The following is a 17808-nucleotide window of genomic DNA, read 5'->3' on the forward strand; positions in this document are numbered from 1 at the left end:
TAAGACACCTCTTTGAATAATTCTGTGTTGGAATTCTGGTCAAAAGTACTTGTTATGAATACATTTTTCATAAGTTTGCATCATTTTATTGTTGAACATTTTTTTCCGAAACATGCATTTTATTTGAAAAAAAGAAAGTTATATTTTCAATAGCAAAACGTAACCTGCCCTTGATTCACGTTTTCCGATCGGCAAAACGAGGCAATTATAAACTTCTCTATTGAGAATTGGGTATTGTGCAATGAAAACGGTGCTGCGTTATAGTGACATGTGTGACAGAAGGACGTTGCACTGTCTAGTAGAAGTCTAGTAAAAAAAAATGTCTCAGAGAGAGATAAATTAGAAATTGGGTTTATGACAAAATCAAGAATGGAGAAAGATACGCTGAACATTAGTCCTGGAAATTCCGTTATATTCCATACATTCAGACAGAATTCATACAATAGTTTCGAATATTTCGTTAACGTTTTCAATTTTCTCAATAAGTGAAGGCAACTGAAGACGAAATTAAACTTCATCATTAGATCGAGATTTGTCAAATTTTCCTACAGTGAACATGAAATAATGTGTAGATTCTTCTCAATAAGTACATACTATACAACCAACATTATTTTGGTGACAAGTATTCGCAGGTGCTCATTGACTACTGATCTATATCGATTAACGTTCACCTGATGGAAAAAATGTTAAAAGCATCCTCTCTAAAGCGATTACATTACATCACAACTCGAACATATCTGAAAGTCCATATCTGAAAATATATCGTTAAAAAGAAAGTGTAAGTGCACAATTGTTATAGCCAATGTGGCTATGGTATGCTGATTGTTATGGAGAAAGTCAAACAAGTCATTTTGTTCAACTCATTCTGACCGAAAATGGTGTACTCTTTCATTCGAAACATGCAAAAATAGAAAAAATATCACACTTTCATAATTAGTTTTCAATTACCTAGAAACTAAAAGACATTCGTTGTCAAAGACAAGTCTTGAAGGATCAAATTGATCGTGATAAGTGATCAATTATGACCAATTTTGTCTGAATTTTACTTTCTACTTTATTACAACCTGAATGAAGGAAAGAGTACTTTATTCACAAGAGTTAATACTTTTTTTTTATATTCATATGGAAGCAATAGTGAATCTGTCAGTTGCATATATTATATTGAATAATGTGCTGAATGATTTGAAGTTTTTTGGAAAAACTTCTTGGCTTTTCATTTCTCTATCATTGGACAAAACATGTATAATACTTTCACAAACAGACAAAACTAGCTACCGTGAACATTTTTTGTTTGATGATGTTTTCCAAAAAATAATCTACACTAAAAATATTTGTTTTTCAGAACAGCTTTTTCAATATACTTTTGATATCATTGAAAACTCGTTATCTACGCTTTCTTTGTCTGCATATTCAATATCGAATAATTACTCAGATTATGAAAATGAACCTCCAACAACAACGAACATTTGTTTTTATGAATTCGTTGTTTTTCCAATTTATACTACATTGAAATTCATTTGTAGAAATATTTTTGATGGTACCTACAGGGTCCATATGGGAGAACTGTACCCTTGAATATTTCCATATTTCAAAGTGGAAATGACGAATCGATTGATGAGGTGGAATGGTTTTATAAGAGTGTCTTATAACCTTTCAGATACTTCTCAGATGCTATCGATGAAAAATCTTCTTTCTCTAGAAAGCTTTCAGTAGTTTATTCTGCCTTCGGGATATAACCCCATGAGAAAATAATTTAAAGCTCAACCAAATGGATGATTTTAACCAAAAGTTTATTGTTTTTACACCTATATAAATTATAAGGTCTTCACGATTATATTTTATACTATTAGTCTATGAGTTTCAAACGATAGTTTGTTCAAAATGCAATCAACTATGCTGCAAGTATGCTGCAAGTGCTATGCATATAGCACTGATGATTTCCATCACAGTAGCAGGTGAAACGGTTAGTTCTTCAATTTCTTTTCGACCACACCCTACCAGCGTAAATTTCATTCTCTTGAATCGTTAGTCCTGCCGTGAAAGGCTATGTTCTTATGTCCTGAAGGTGGTATAATGACATATGTAATTTTTTATCACTGTGTAATATCACATTCGACAAGCATTTTTTTATTTCTCAACGTTGATACAATTGTCTCCAATATATCTTCACAGTTTCAGTTGTTTAGTATGTTCAGTTCGTTGGTGAGAGACATAAACTTTACAGTGTGTAAAAAATGGAATCAAGTGCTCATGAACACTTGAAATGTTGACAGTGGCATACGGTCATTGTACTCTGAGGCAGAAAAATGTCCAGAAGTTGTGAAAGTTTTTCACATAAGGTCGAGAAGATGTGAATGGCGTCGCTCGCCATGAAAGCCCCAGCCCATCAACAATTGATTAGATGAAAATGTTGAGAAAATGAAGGAAATTGTTATGGAAAATCGTCAATTCACTATTAGAGAAGTTGCTGAGGTTGATTCATGCCACGTAATTCTTTCACAAGTTTTGGGCATGAAGCGTCTATCAGCGATGTTCGTTCCAAAATTGAATTGAATTTTGACCAAAAAACCCGTCGCATGAGCAACGCTCAGGAATTGTTGAATGAATTCAACAGTTATCCATAAGGGTCGTAACTGGTGACGAATCATGAGTATGTGGTTATGTCATCGATACCAAAGTCCAATCGTACCAATGGAAGAGTTCAGGAGAGCCAAGAGCCAAGTTCGATGAAATGTCAAGATTTTGCTCACCATTTGCCAAAACCGACATCGTAATTATGTATTGCCAGATTTGAACCCCTGCGACTTTTTTCGTATTCATGATTGAACAGACCCTTGAGAGAAAGGCGTTTTACAATGATTGAGGAGATTGAAACTGAATCGCTGAGAGAGCTCAAGGACATACCAAAAAGTGCACATCAGAATTGTTTCGAGGATTGGGAAAAACGCTGGCATAAGTTTATTATATCTGAGCGGAAAGTTGGTGAATAAATGAATATTTTTTGAGAAAAATGAAAATTCACCTCATTTTTTGAGCAGACTTCATACAAGCAGATGCGAAATGAAAAGAAAAAAGAAAGTTTTCATGATATTCAAACAATTCAATATTTTGGCTCCATGCCATCCACTCAAAAAATAACTCAATCGACGATAACACACCATCATGAACATTTACAAAATTTGAAAATTACACTTTTCCAAATGAGATCACAAATGACTACTCCTACGGTTACTCCAAATGATAAGAAAAAATTTCTGTTCAATTGAAAAACCAATAATTTTGTTCCGCAGCAATGAGAATCGCTGGTCTGAATTGAATTAAATCCAATAACATACTACATAAATGACCGAATTTTAGACGGAAAATATGCTACTTCATTTACGAGTATATACGATGAATCTTTGACTGAATTTTGTGAAAGCACCATTATTTACTCACCAAATTTCGTATGTATTCCACAACATACCGACCCAAAAGAATACCTGCGATTTGAAATGCTAATTTCATGCAGAAATAAGTTTATAATGTCCATTTAGTCAAGAAATAATCCTGACTTTTGAATTCCAGCAATAAAACCTCTCGAATAAATTTTCATCGAAAACCACTTATTTACAAGTGAATTAGATGTAACGTCTTGAATAAATTCTGAAACGTTATTTATTGTTACAGGTTTTCCTTTCACCAGAACTTGGTTCCTAAAAGTGAACGTAAGTAGAAATATATTTTATCTCTAGAGATAAGCTGCGCAATATTCACATACAAAACAGTTTTACTTTCTGTAAGAAATCCGGACTACTCACAATTTTGTTTCCTCGACCATTGAAAAAAAAATCGTACGGAAATCATTTCACCTCATAAACCAAGGCGAAATAATTCTGAAAAAAAAATCGACTTATCTGGTTTCCACATTGAAATTGAGGGATATATGATTTGAAAAATACAGTATGAATCCATGTTGAGTGAAATAGCAATCAGAGTCAATGATGTTTTTTCGATCTGAATAATTTTTGTTTGTTTATTCAGCGTTTACGGAAATCATAGTATTACTGTATACAACGATTCACACTTTATACAAATAAAAGAACTACTCCCCTGGCTAATACTAGAAAGGGCGTAAATTATATCCGACAGGTGTCAGTGCAGGATTCTTCACAGGAGTAATTCCTGCATGTTCTGTTGGCGATACAACTGCCGAAATTGATTTTCAATTATAAGAACACACTCGTAGATCAGTTCCAGGCTATTTGGCTACTCGTCAGTGCAAGGTAGTGTCTATCATCAACATGTAGTTGATGATTTTCTTTAATTAGAAATCGATTTCCTTCATGTTGATGATGAATACTACTAACGAAACCGGTCTGCAAGTATCTTCCAATAATTGAAAATCGTTTCCGGCAGTTGTATCACCAACAGCATATGCAGGAATTGATTATGTGAAGAATGCTGCACTTGTCGGATATAATCCAACGTCCTTCGTGGTTATAGCCAGGAAAGTAGTTGTTTTCTGATAGGTGTCAGTCCATCAACTTACAGTGTAGGCAGTTGAGACTGGCCTGAACGAATTGTTCTTTTAGATAATTTGATTTACAGCCAGTCTTCAAGTATGCACCCTTACTATATGTGAAATAACTACAGTAGACATACGAGAACACAATCTTGAGTATATTTACTGAGGATGACGAAACTCATTTTTGAAATAGGATGACCCAATTAATATAATTCTCGGATTCACCGTATTCGAAACAAAAATTAAATCCAGGTCTTTGAACATTATGTTCAATATATTAATAAAAATCTAGAATGAACTTCAACTGTGGGTGTCAGTGTGATGCTAAGAAGACCTCGGTATCAGTTTGAGCTACTAAAATAAATGTCAATAAATATCGCAGGTCGCAATAAAATGTCAGGGCGCCCTATTCTACTAACTACTTTTTACTACTATATTGTGGCTCAATCACATTGCTGAAATAGAAAATGCAGCTTCTCTGGAACATATAACTTTATTTTATGAACTAGAGTAGTACAATTCTGATGATTCCCATATTGATTTTAATTTGAGAGCCTGTAGAAAGCTGTTTCAGCCTGTTGGGCATCGTCAGTACCGGGCAGGTGGTGCTGGATTGAAGACAAAATGTCCCGTTATAGTCATCTTCATTTTCATCAGGTTGGAAATTTTTCTTATACCATTTCAACTGAGGGACAAAATGTGAATAACCAAAAAAAAGTACTTGAAAATAACTGCGTCAACGCAAGCGAGATATAAGTGGAACCACCTATTGGTGACACAAATATAACGATAATATAAGATTTTTATCACTGCAGAGTTCGTTAGTACACTGAATGATGAACAAGTATATTCTCACTCAATATATCAAAAAAATATTGTTTCAAGATTCGAATGTAGAATAAAATCTTTCGAATGAAGACTCTTGCGAATGCTTTCCGAAAAACAAATATATCTCTAGCTAATGTCACGTCGGATTTTGAGATATATTCACTCCCTTACTGAGGAGTTTTCTCAGAGATGAGTAATTTCTCTGATAGAATGATGGACAACCTGCTGCTGGACGAATTCTTATCATCTGCAAAAATTCACTCCTTCAGAAAAATTACACAAATATCTTTGAAATACAATTCCAAGTAGTTATCGGGACGTTGTGAGAAGTAAGTGACTCGGATTTTATTCGAAATAACATTTCTGCTGAATCGTATTCATTGTTTGCCAAATTTATGAAATTGAATTGAAAATAAATCGAAAGATACATTAAGTTTGATTAGAAGTTATATGGGTACCTATTTCTCATACCAATAAGCTGCAATTCCATTATCTTCATTCAAACTAGTATCGATTTGTTGATTGAAAACCGTTGAAATCAAAATCAATCACTTTAATAAAAACACGCTGCATTCTCCTTCTCTTTCTGTATCAAAAATATATCAATATTTCATTTCACATGAAACGAACACATTTTTTGTTCACGTGACATTTCACAGTGAATTCTGATCAGTGGCCTAATGTAGGTCATCCATCACGTTGGTTTAGTAGCCTTTCAACTACCCTAATCCGATTACTATGATTAACTGAATCTTCCTGAACACCGATATAGGATGAGTGGTAAATAGATATTAGCATGAAAATGAAAGTTTTGCTCATAGAAACGCTGTTATGATTCAAGAAATGATTAATGGTAGCAAAATTTCGTTAGGTTTACAGTGACGAAAATAACGGTGGAAAAGGCACAAATTTGAATGGTGTTGTTTTTGACTGAATGTCATATCAAGTTTGTTCGTGAGGGTAATGTATCATTGTAAAATTAAAAAAATGTAATCGACTGATTGACCTACTTTCAATTCACCAGATTTGTCGTGATGAATTCGAAACAAAACTGAATATATCAAACGACACTCCAGAATATATCTGTCTGTCAAAATGTGTTAGAGAAAAGGTCTCGAAATTTTTTTTCAAACAACTGTCGGTTCTCTATGAACCATAGGATGGTCTCAATATCGAATGTGCAATTCCCAGCACAGATCAGACAATATATACTTTGTGAGTAACATGGCACACTTGGTTTGAGCCTGCCAAATGAGTCACACATTCGAATCATTATTAATGAAAGCATACATTCATGTTCATGTCTGGAGCTTCTTTACCAAACTGCTATCAACTGAACAAAATCGACATCAAATTCATTCTCTATATTTTATGACAAGTACTACAGGAAAATCCTTAAGGCGCTCTGAGAGCGGTGTATGTGCGAAAGTAGCGATTCACATTGGATTTGAATCGTTGGAGTTTAAATCCATTTGGAAAAACGTTCTCAGGAAGTGTATTCAACATAAACGCAGTTTTATAGATGAAAGAGTTCTTAAACAGTGAAGTACGAGCTGTACTGGGTTGAACCCCAAAACGATGAGCAGCCACAGTCCGTCGCGTATTTCTGATATGTACCGCTCTTGGTGGAATCAAATGTGCCAAGTCTCTAGAATACCTCCCGTGAAAGTGTATATGGAAGAGAGACAAATTTCCAACCTTTCTTCAATGTTCCAGACTATCAAGGTTGCACGTATGGTTCGCGTCTCCAGTCAGGCGGATGGCTCTTTTCTGGATGGAATTCAGCAACTTCAGGGTATGTTTGGGGGCCGAGCTTCAAATATTAGAACAATACTCCAGGAAAGGTCTAATCTGAGCTTTATGAAGCATCAAAAGTTGCTGAGGTGTGTACAGTTTTCTGGTTCGGAACGGTGTTCCGAACTTTTGAAAACCAGCCTTTGCAATTCCAGCGACACGATTGTACCAAGACATGTTGGTGTTCATTTTAACACCCAACAAAGTTTTCGAAGCAGAAAGGGGAATTGGCTGAGCTGCCATTATTATATCCAGTTCGGAGACATTTATCTTTTTGGAGAAACCCGATGCCTGGGTTTTTGTGTCATTGAATTGAATCTGGATACTTTCACCCCAATTCAAAATCACTTCTAGATCCTCATTAAGATATGCAACCTCCTGCTGTCGGTGAAGATGTGCCTCCGTAGCCGATGTCCTGGAATTTAATTGGAATAACGAGACAAGTGTGCTGTCGTCAGCAAAACAATATATTGGAGTCTTGGTTTTTTCCAATAAGTCGTTGATATACAATAAAAAAGGGTTGGAGACAATTTGGATCCCTGAAGAACACCAGTGTTGATGGTGAAATTATTCGAGAGACATCCATCGACGGCCACTTGCAGGGAACGTTCTTTCATTAAGCTGTAGAGCTATACACAAAAATGATTCGACAAGCCATATCATAGTTTGACCAGCAAACAAAAAACTCAATTAGGTTATATAACAATATGAGGGCCATCCATTAAAAATACTGGATTTGAATTGCTGCTTTTTCACTTGAATGCTATCGGCATTCTTCGAACAGTAACCTCCAAAGGATAAAACTAGTGCGAATAACGAGGTCTTATCTTTCAATGTGCACGGAAATATCGTTGGTTATCAATAATTTCTTATTTATAATTGAGAAATTCCAAATCATTTCAAGTAATTTAAACTGGAACATATTTTTGCGACCATATGATGAAGTTTTCACCTGAATACAGTGACAGGTTACAGTAGAAATGTATATAAGTTTCAGATTTGAAGTAAATGATTTTCTTAAAAATTATCACCAATAGCTGAGGTACTGGGTAAAATAGTAATATATGAAATTTATATTTTGTCAATGAATATGTTATATTCCTCACTGTTTTTGGGTATATAACCTTCCACAATCTGAAAAATGAAGAAAGCTGAATCAATAGTCAATCTGTTGCAGTGTAATAGAGAAAAAACTGAAAACTTCAACCCGGAAAGTTAATGCGTAATACAAACCACTGAAGAGTACAATTAGTAACTGCAAATTGAACACTCGATTGAAATAAATGAAATTTCTATGCTTAGTTTTATTTTATTTACACTTCATCACACTTCTCCAGATCTTACATCGATTCAGCTTTGTTCATTTTTCAGATTGTGGAAGGTTGTATACCTAAAACAGTGAAAAGTATTCCTTTATTCTCATATTCCTATCGAGGTTGGTCACATGAAGATGTAGAAATTACTATTCAAGTTTTTGCTATATAGATTCATCAAAAGAACACTTCACTGTGAAATTTTTACCAAACACTTTTTCAAAGCACAACACAAAGCTATACAATGTCTCCTACAGACGCCTATAGACACGCCTGAAAGTTGAAAAAAAATTTGTGTTTCCGTTAACCAGTTGTCGCGCCCCTACGAACGACAACTCTCAGAAGTCGAAACTTGTGTAAGCTAAGGATTAACAAGGTCGTACCTTTCAACGTGTAATTTCTATCACGGAATGTGTCAATAGATACGCTTAAAAGAGCTATTATATAGCTTGTATATTATATATAGTTAATTGTTGATGCGAAAAATAGAAACAGAAAAACTGTTCAGTTTTTTCGGAATTTGGTAAATGCAAGAGTAGGTTGAAAGAAGGCTATTGAAAAGTGCAATATTTTCGAATTTGATAAAACTCACAAATTGGTACACTCGTAAACATATTTAAAAAGGGACAGTAGTGCAAATCAGGATACAGAAATTGCAGCCACTTAACAATCTGGAACTGATAGTTGAGATTTTCACGTACCGTATTGTTTTTAAAAAACGATTTCAAATCTGCCAACACTATTAGACCAGGGCTGAAGTCTTCAAAAATAGTAAAAAGTGAAAAAAATAATTGTAGGATGAAACCCATCACGAAAGTAGGGGAATATGGTAAACACGAAAGAAGGAATGAATTACGGGCGATCTGAGTTCGGGAAGTGGGAGGGGGTGAGTTTTCAAGGGTAAAAAATAATTTATCTCGATTTCCGGCAAAACTACAAGTCCTGTGGAAAAAAGTTGAATGACAAAGTTGTAGATAATGAAAAGATGTACAACTTTTGTGTTTACAATTTTCTCACATAACCTTAAAATTTCTGTGAAAACTTCAAATAACCAAGTTTTTGGTTTTTTATTTCTTTTTCCAATTTTTTTTACGAAATTTGGTAAAAACGTACCTTTCTATGTCTCAAATACACCGTAGGTAATTATTTGATTTGAAATATTCATTTCTTTACCTTATTTTGACTTAATATCAAAAAGCACCCTAATTTTCAATCGAAAATTCTCACGTAAAAATATCAGCTTTTTGTTCGTTGGAATCTCTACTTTCTGATAGTGTGAAAAACATATACATCACTATAGTAAATGTTCTCAGAAAATGCAAACAATCGAAAAAAAACTCAAAATCGATTTTTTTTTCAATAATTATGTACAATTTCATTAAAAACAATGCCAAAGTCTGTTCCACCATCAGTTTGGAGTAAGCATTCCGGTGAAGATCTTTATTCCTAGTTCCGTTTCGAAACATTCTTTTGGAAGGTTTTATATCGTATTCCGCTCCTTTTCTGATGTGTTTCATCCTACTGTTTTTTTTTTTGGTTTTGAAAATTATCGACACTGGTCTATATATTTATTTTGCTATTGTAAACACTCACAGAGATAGCCCCCTGCAACGAAACAAATAACCGATGAAATTGTTTGTTGTGAAATCGCTTTGTTGAAACATGTAGCATTGTGTTAATTTTGGCATTATTCTGGGATTCAATGACTAAGTATACTCTTGATATTACAAATTTCACAAATTACGTTTGAATTTCGCGGAACTATCACTGTCTAATGGTCAAACTGAAAAGTATTGAAGTCCAATAACTTTTTATTGAGCAAAACCTCATTGTTTCGAATGTTCGTTCACTCAAAAATAAACCAAAATGTTTTATACTTCTCCAATTGGGTTCTATCCTTAAATGTTTTTGTATTTTGTTGTGTTGTAATTTCAAATATCACTTTTATTTCACGTTCTTTCTTCAACAAAATTTTGAAGTTTTCTGTAAGTTATGGTCATATATGCTGTCATTATAATATATTCTCTAGCTTTTCTGATATTTATTCGACACTTTTCATTACATTAAAATTTTCTCAGATATCAATCATTAAAAAAAAAGGTTGTGCATGAATGAATTTTAGTTTAGGTAACATTTCTGGGAAACATTTCAAAGTTCATTCCGTGATAGAGAGTATGAGTAACTCGTAATTTGCAGACACAGTACCCAACTGCACCTTTCAGCGTGCAAGTAAAAGTCACTGACTTCAGAGAATATTGTATTTTGTCCTACAACCCGCGGCTATACCGATTTTGGACAATAATAATTCTACAGTAAGATATAACTACAGTCTTTTCATTGAAGAGGGGCTGTTTTCCAAAACAGAAATGCGACACTTCGAAAACGCACGTCGCCAAAAAGGAGTTGCAGTTTTGGTGTGTGGGAAAAGTATTTTTTTGGATTCTAGAGGATAACATAAAAAGGAAAAAATCAGGAACGAGTAACCAATAACTTCTTTTGTAATACAGGTAGAATAAAGTTCCAAAAATTATATTTGGAAAACATTTTGCTGAGATAAAAATCCAATTAGGATTACATGGGCAAAATTATTCAGTTAGATGATTATTCTCTGATGATATTCCTAAATGCATTTATTAATTCATTTAGAAACAGCCTCTATTTACATATTTCACAGTAATTTCTATCAAATTTCTAATGAATCACATACAATATATTGTCAGCAAAAATAATCAACAACAATAATGGAGACTAAATAGTTGGGTATATGAGACCACGACATTGGAATCAAGAATTCATGACTTTTCTTGAATCTGAATGAGGAATTGGAGACGATACATGGAAAGTCCCGAACGTGATAAACCCTGAATATAATAGAATACGAGTACATTGAACAAATTTTCTACCGTTCTATTCTCTAATATTTCCATATGAAATTCATTTCCGATGAATCCATATGAAAAGAAACCTGGTGATTGTCTCGTATTTTTTGTAGTGCAAATCTTTCAAATATTAAAGAGTATATGCCTGATTTGTATAGAAATCGAATCATATCAAATCGAAAACATTTTGAAAACAATACAAATATTGTTTTCAAAATTAAGGTTAAGTAAATGAGTTTTATTTACAAAAATGAGATGTTGAAAAAAATTACAAAATTGAAGAAACTAAAAGTTAAACTTTCCCTCGGTTATCTTGAAGGCGCGATTTTGTTCCATCCTTTACATAAAAGAGGACGTATGCTTCTCCACTCACAAGCGACTTTGGTGAAATTGGTGACACGTGTGAATCGTTGTATTTGTGCCACGCGCTAGTATACGGGTGTCTGCAGTATGCTGTATAATGTCCTCTGTTAGTAGTCCCACTGTGATTTAAAAGTGCATATAGATTATAACAAGTAGCCACATTTTCTCCTGCAAAATTGTCCATATCCAATCCTTCTAGAGGAAATTCGATGACATCATTCAATTTGCCTCTATTTTCATTTACACATGTCAATTCGAGTGATGTCAGTGCTTTCATCTCTTCATTAATTTTTGGAAAATTCATAGATTTCCCAGCGATATTATAAACAATTTTCGTGGGACAAAACGTTTTGGATAATTGTATATGAAAATCTGGTGCTCATTCTGACGAAATACGTTTTATTTCTGAAATAATTCCATTGACAACTTGGCTGACGTTGGGTGACATTCACGATACAAGAAAGTCAAATAAGAATTAAAAGACTCCGATCAAGATAAATCAAACCAATTTAATCTATATTTGATGACAGAAGGAAGGCAATCAGCTGGTAAAGCAGAATGTTCAATATGTGGAAAATTTTTCAAAATACGAGGATTGAAAATCCACATGCGAAAAGTTCATTCTAAATTAATCAATACTACAAGTTCCTATGAAAATTCCAATCCCGTTAATGATTTCGAAGAAGAATTTGGCCCTGGAAAAAAAGAAGTTCCATTTCATATCAATTTATCTAACTTGAGAAGAGATATACATATTATTAAACGTATTCCGAAGGCTGCAAGGTTACTCTCTGCAATTACCCTCACAAAATTAATTAACGAATGTGTATCCAGGAATTCTTTCACTGCTTGGAAAAATTTGCTCATGTTTGCTTATAAAAGTTTTAGTATTCAGAGAACTAAAGATAGTCGAAAAATTTCAATCACAACAATAGTGAAGAAAAATTTGAATAGTTTCAATAATAACATTACGAGATCGACTAATTGTTATGCCAAAATTTCTGATAAACATACAAATTATAATGACATCCTCAAAAAACAAGTACTCTCGAAAGTTTCTGACGGTGATATAACAGCAGCTGTTAGATTTCTCTGTTCTACTGATAGTCCTGCTGAATTTGATGCTGCAACATTGGAAGAATTACGAAGTAAACATCCTGCTTCTAATAGTTTATACAATTCTGGACAATATACAACTTCCCATAGTCCTCTGGAAGTTACGAGCGTAGATGTTCTCAGAGCAGTGAGATCTTTTCGCACCGGTTCTTGTGGAGGTCTTGATTCATTGCGACCGTCCCATATTCAAGATATGCTAAGTTATAGTTCCGGTAGTTGTGGCGAACATCTTTTGAATTCTTTAACGAACCTTTGCAATATGCTTCTTTCTGGAAAGGTCAATCAAGACATACGTCCTATTTTATATGGTGCTTCTTTATGTGCGTTAAAGAAAAAGACTGGCGGTCTGCGTCCTATAGCTGTTGGAAACTTTTATCGACGTTTAGTAGCGAAACTTGCTTGTTTCAATTTACGAGAAAGTCTTGGAAATCTATTTCGTCCCCAACAATTTGGATTCGGAACAAATGGTGGTTGCGAGGCAGTAGCCCATGCTGCACGATGTTATATTAATCAAAACCCTAACCCAGTTGAAAAAGTTTTTCTGAAACTTGATTTTAAGAATGCATTCAATACTATAGACAGGAATTTCATGTTACATTCGGTGGCTAACGCCATACCAGACATATATCCTTTTATTGAACAATGTTACAGTGAACCTTCTTTCTTAATATTTGGTAACGAAATTATAATGTCCGAACAAGGAGTACAGCAGGGAGATCCACTTGGACCACTATTGTTCTGTCTTTCTATTCATCATATTATTACTAAAATATCCACTGAATTCAACGGCTGGTATCTGGATGATGGTTCAATTGGTGACAAAGCAAATGTGGTATTAGACAATTTTCGTCACACAATAAGTCATTCGAAAGACCTGGGACTTGAACTAAATTTCGAGAAATGTGAACTCATTTTTCTGGATAAACAGGACCCTAACATCATCGATCAATTTAACCTAATAGCTCCTGGTATACGAGTGATTGAAAAACCCAATTGGTTTCTTCTTGGTGCCCCATTATCTGATGATGCCTTAAAATTTTGTTTGGAAGAAAAATTACAATCACTTCGTGTCATGTCAGGACGTTTATCTATTTTACCAACACATGTCGCATTCCATTTATTGAAGAATTCATTAGCCATTCCAAAATTATCGTATATTTTGAGGTGCAGCCCTACTTGGCATGACGAACAGGGATTACAAAATATCGATGACGAATTAAGAAGGATGCTGGAACTCATTACTAATAACCGTATCAAAGACGAAACTTGGTTACAGGCATCACTTCCAGTTTCTAGAGGAGGATTAGGAATTCGTTCAGCCACTTCACTCGCTTTGCCATCATTTCTGTCCTCATTTTGCAGTGTTTCCGATCTGATAGAAATTATCTTACAATACCCAAAGCCAATATCTGATTGTGTTTTTGATCGGGGAAAATCTCTTTGGGAATCTAGAACTGGCCAAACAATGAAAATTGAAGACATGAAAAACCAGAGGGCATGGGATAAACCATTACTAGATCAAGCAACTAGTATTTTACTGAAGACAGCTTCTGACACTTCAAAAAATAAGGCTCGTCTTCTCGCAGTAACTGTGAAAGAATCTGGTGCTTGGTTAAATGCTGTTCCTATAGCATCACTTGGGACTCTATTGGATGACGACTCTTTCAGACTTGCCATCGGATTTCGACTTGGTACACCACTGTGTGTTCAACACTTTTGTAAATGTGGTGCATTTGTGGATGAATCGGGTACTCATGGGTTGAGCTGCCGTTTTAGCGCTGGTCGTTTATCTCGCCACTATGCAATTAATGATCTAATCAAAAGGGCTTTAACTTCAGCAAAAATTCCTGCGATTTTAGAACCCATAGGCACAAGTCGAGACGACGGAAAACGGCCGGATGGTATGACACTTGTTCCATGGAAAAATGGTAAATCTATTGTTTGGGACTTTACTTGTGTAGATACATTAGCAACTTGCCATCTCCCTGCTACTTCTGCGAAAGCCGGTGCTGCTGCTTCTTTAGGAGAAAGTTCCAAACTACGGGAATATCAGAATTTGGGAAATAATTATATCTTTCGCCCAATAGCTATTGAAACGTTTGGTGTTTTTGGCCCTGAAGCCTTATCTTTCATCAATGAAATTGGAAAAAAGGTAACCGATGAAACCCACGAATCAAGAGCCACATCTTTTCTCATTCAGAAAATTAGTATTGCCATCCAAAGAGAAAATGCAGCTTCGTTTTTTGGTACTCTCCCTGATTCCAAAAAACTTGATGAAATTTACTTGATTCCTGAAAACCAATTTTATATAGAAAAGAGAGGTAATAAGAAACCACTTAATGAAATTAAAATAAAAGCAAATGAAAAAAATACTTTATCTCAGCAAAATTCTCAAATGGGTTTCAAAGATATTTCGGATTGTTCAGTGATAAATTCTTCAGTCAAAACCTTTGGGTTAAATGGTTTAAAAAATATTGGTAACACCTGTTTCATGAACAGCGTAATTCAATGTTTATCAAATACGAGATGGTTATTGGAATATTTGAAAAAGGATGAATTCATGAAAGATATCAATACTAGTATTTCTAGTATGAAGGGTGCTTTAATAAAATCGTTTGCAGAAGTCATCAAGGAGTTGTGGTCAGAAGATTCTTTTGATAAAGTAGTAAATACAGCCTCCTTGAAAAATCAGATTCAAAGTTTTGCTCCTCGATTCATGGGTAATTCCCATCAAGACGCCCAGGAGTTTCTCCGTTATCTTTTAGAAGGATTACATGAAGAGGTTAATATAATTAATGAGAAACCTAAACCAATCTTAACGGAGATTGACGAAAAATTGAGCGACAGCGGAAATGCACAAGAGTCATGGCTCACATATTTGAGGATGCATAACTCTAAGATTGTAGATAATTTCGTTGGCCAATTGAAATCCACGATGAAATGCACACACTGTGGATACTCTTCAGTAACATTTGATCCTTTCTGGGATTTGTCTCTCTCCATACCACAAAGAACCGACCAATTGAGTTTGTGGCAATGCTTAGATTATTTTACAAGAGAAGAAACTTTGGATGGAATTGAAAAACCGACGTGTTCGAAATGCAAGGAAAGGAGAAAATGCATAAAGTCCCTATCAATCCACAAGTTTCCCTATATTTTAGTAATACATTTAAAAAGTTTTCAAAATGTATTCGATTTGTTATGATTTCATTTCAATACAAATCAGACATATACTCTTTAATACTCACAGAATATTTTGTCAATTCATCATTCAAATTATTATATATAAAAATGAATGAGAACATTTCTTTTTCACAGAGGTTTTTGAAGATAATGACACGCTTTCTCATTATTATTTACTTTAAAATCACTAAAAATTTGCAATACTTCTGGATAGCTCTGTGTGTTGGATGCCATTATTGTGAGTTGAAGTTGGGGAGTTTGAACCTATTGTGAAATATCTATTCTATAAAGTAGAGAAAAGAAACGTCATTTCTCTCAGTTACACTCTCACCTGACTCATACGAACATATTTTCTCAAATAGTTCAATGTGAATATGAATTCAACCTATTAAATGACTGAATATTTGATGATTTCATAACTGTTTTCTCAAGAACGACGATGCTTTCGAATGAATCAAAGTGCTTTCGAAAACAGTAGTTGAAATATCTCCTGAAATTATAAGTAATTATTAAGGATTATGGGTCATGATAATGAAAATACCAATAAATAACCTAATTGGAATTGATCTAAATTAAATTTGCCATTCCATCACAGGAACCTCAATATATGAGTATTAAGTATGAAAGTATAAGAGAATGATATTGAGAAATGTGACAAATCAATTGAATTCAGTAACCACTAATTAGTTTATACAAGTTATGTGCTAAAAAGCGTGATGAATCACCCCACTTCAACTGATTATTAGGAAAAAGGCAGTGGATTCAAATGTATAGAACAGGTACGTTTGTAGAATGATAATTATATAGATGACCAAAATCCTTCAAGATTTTAACAAAACCGTCACATATTCGAATTGCTTCCAAACAACAATCCGCCCTCTCACAAAATCAAAAGAGGCATTTCAAACCACCATATCCTCAAATATTTGGAAGGCTTCAACATCTTGAGCGATCATCAATATGTCACCACTATTTGGAATAATGCAATCGAGCACAATGCTTTAGCACAATCATATCGGTGGCATTGCAAAAGCTGCTTCTCAAAAGCTCCTAACACGGTTCCGAATTAGAAAACTGTACACACCTCAGCAACTTTTGATGCTTTATAAAACTCAGATCAGACCTTCTTTGGAGTATTCTTCTCATGTATCTCCAAACATGCCCTGAAGTTGCTGGATTCCATTCAGAAAAGAGCCATCTGCCTGATTGGAGACGCGAATATCACATGCAACCTTGATAGCCTGCAACATCGAAGAAAGGTTGGAGATTTGTCCCTCTTCTATGGATACTTTCACGGGAGGTGTTCAAGTGACTTGTCACTTTTGGTTTCACCGAGAGCAGTGCATATCGGAAATAAGAGGCGGAATGTGGCTGCTCATCATTCTGAGGTTTAACTCAGTACACCACGAACTTCACTGTTTAATAACTCTTTCATCTGGAAAACTGTGTTTATGTGGAATAAAGTTCCTGAGAACTTTTTTCCAATTGGATTTAATATTCAGCAATTCAAATCAAATATGAATTGCTACTTTCGCACAGGCACCGCGTTGAGAGCGTCTCAAGGGTTTTCAAGTAGTGCTTGTGTTTTGTATTAAAAAAATTATTCGAAAAAATAACACATCGAAAACTCAGCAAGGCATAATCCATGACGTTGAAGTTACTGACCCAAATTATATCTGATTCATATGAAGGTACGTGACGGAGCCAATGTGATTCAAAATTAATCAAAAAATAGAATCAAAATTTGATTAGTTATCATTAGTTATTGTATTGAACTAGCTTCCACGGGTTTTCATTTTCAAAATGGAATCAGTATGCAAGCGAA

At 34.4% G+C, this 17808-nt stretch overlaps 1 protein-coding gene across 3 annotated transcripts in view; it reads left to right on the forward strand.

Moving 5' to 3' along the window:
- The window catches only part of IRSp53 (Insulin receptor substrate 53 kDa), a 507262-nt gene that overhangs the window by 78334 nt on the left and 411120 nt on the right, over window positions 1-17808 (forward strand). For all 3 annotated transcript variants that reach the window (XM_074181873.1, XM_074181874.1, XM_074181876.1), the window contains one exon: window positions 3670-3707. The gene's annotated coding sequence lies outside the window, so the exon portion shown is untranslated. The remainder of the gene's footprint in view (window positions 1-3669; window positions 3708-17808) is intronic.

Source organism: Leptinotarsa decemlineata, unplaced genomic scaffold (genome assembly GCF_025532065.1).
Source record: "Leptinotarsa decemlineata unplaced genomic scaffold, Ldec_3_MD MMD2_tig00026317_RagTag_RagTag, whole genome shotgun sequence".
In the NCBI taxonomy this organism is placed as follows: Eukaryota; Metazoa; Arthropoda; class Insecta; order Coleoptera; family Chrysomelidae; genus Leptinotarsa; species Leptinotarsa decemlineata.